The following is a 2,063-nucleotide window of genomic DNA, read 5'->3' as shown; positions in this document are numbered from 1 at the left end:
TCAAAGTTCCACATCGCTCGACGCAACAACTTCGTCATCGATCGATACGCACAACCAACCGTCGACCGACACCAGACCATCATCGTCGATGGATCCCAATCGATACTACACCGCGTACGTCGATCGATACACTGTCGTCAAAAATGGTAAACATTATTATTCTAACACAGGACGAGAACGGAAACCTGTATGACCAGGCCGGTCATCTGCGTAATGCAACAGGTCAGTAAATAGATGCTCAGGGGAATGTAATCCCTGATGCTGATGCTACAGGAGCTGCTCAACCTGTAGACGAGGACGCTCGATCGAAAGCACTGGCCAATTTAAATCGCCCATATGAGTACTATTCCAACAGATCAGCTATTCGACTTCCGGAGATCCAGAAGCAGAATTTCAAGCTGAAGCCTCAATACTACACTCTCGTATCGCAGATACCCTACTCTGGACCATCTGGAACGGTTCGAGGATCTAATCGCTGCTATTCGGATGGAAGGAGTCCCCGAAGATTACCTGCTATGCAAGCTCTTCAGATACACGCTGAAAGGAGAAGCAATCCACTAGCTTAGGCAGCAACACACAGGATCTTTAACATCCTAGACCGACATCAAGAATGCTTTCTTACGAAACTTCTTCGATGAGGCGCACACTGAAGAACTTCGGAACAAAATTTCCACATTCTCGCAGAAGGCTGGAGAGTCCTTCAAAAATGCGTGGATTAGATTTAGGTTCTTCCAGCGAGACTGTCCACACCACAAATTTAACGAAGTGCAGCTGTTAAGCACTTTCTTCCAAGGTCTCGCCTTACAGTATCAAATGGCTCTTGATACGGTGAGTGAAAGAAACTTCACTACTCGGAATCCGTTGGAAGCTGTGAGACTTATCGAAAACCTTGCTAACAGCAGCAGCACCAAAAACACTGACTCTGAACGGAAGAAGTCTGTAGCCTCTATCAGAAAGGAACAGATGGACGAAGTAAGAGCTAAGTTAGATGTGGTGCACGAGCTTCTTAGGAAGCAAGTCTGTTCAGCTGAAATAGAAGTAGCAGATACAGAAGGAGAAGAAAATGTGAACTACATCGGAGGTACCGGATTCCAGAAATTTGGAAACCAGGGCGGAAACAGAAACTTCTTTGGAAATGGCCAAAGAAGTAACCAAAGTTCACAATTTGAAAAACCCTTCCACAACAGCAAAAGCTACTCGAACTCTTATTACCAAAATCCACCACCCCAGACTCAGGAAAGCAAGATCGAAGAAATGCTTGATCGAGTACTGTTGGGACAACAACAAATCACCGTGGATTTCAACGGTAAAATAGACTCCGCCTACAACAATCTGAACACCAAAATCGAGACCTTAGGGACTCAGGTGAGAAAACTTGAAACGCAAGTAATTTAGACGGACGAGACTATAAAGAGGCAAGAAGCTTTTGCTAGAGAGGCAGGAGCCGACAAATAGAAACACCACGTAAATGCCATCATAGATGATGATTTCTGGCAAGTGGTAAGAAATGAAAAGCTCGAGGAAAGAGACTTCAAAATTGAAAGCTCCATGAGTCTCGGCGGATCCCAATGCTGTCCACCGATGTCGATGAACTCGCATCGATCGACAGACCATGATGAAGATCGTTGGACGGATTACTCCAGTCATCGATCGACGTCGTCTGCTAAATCGACTGAATGCAATGCGGTTCAAATTCTAATTCATGAAGAATTCGCAGCTAAGCATCCTCACCCACCCTCCCCTTTCTATGATAAAATCGATCGATCGGTTGAGTTAACCATCGATCGACAGAGTGAGTCCGACGTCGATCGTCACAACACACCTCCCATCGATCGACAGGCACCTCTGACATACCGAGTGCGGTTGCCCTCAATCGATAATGATTACATCAACGCACTCAGACCACCACCTAAACCATTAGCTAACCCACCCGAACCAAAACCCAACCCTTTAAATAGTTCACGAGAATCAGTTCAAGAAGAACAAGAAGCTGAAGGGAGAAGGTTAAGGAAAAGAAAGGAGAAGATTCCTAAAAACCTTAAGCGGGAAGCTAACGACAAGGA

At 45.5% G+C, this 2,063-nt stretch overlaps 1 non-coding gene across 1 annotated transcript; it reads right to left on the bottom strand.

Annotated features, from left to right (window-relative positions):
* Nucleotides 1-652: 652 nt before the first annotated feature.
* Nucleotides 653-758, bottom strand: LOC125589573. Its single transcript, XR_007325743.1, has one exon. It is a non-coding gene; the product is annotated as a small nucleolar RNA R71 (small nucleolar RNA).
* Between the last annotated feature and the right edge of the window lie 1,305 nt (nucleotides 759-2,063).

The sequence above is a fragment of the Brassica napus genome, chromosome A2, assembly GCF_020379485.1.
Source record: "Brassica napus cultivar Da-Ae chromosome A2, Da-Ae, whole genome shotgun sequence".
NCBI lineage: Eukaryota > Viridiplantae > Streptophyta > Magnoliopsida > Brassicales > Brassicaceae > Brassica > Brassica napus.
This window is presented reverse-complemented; position numbering and strand designations above follow the sequence as displayed.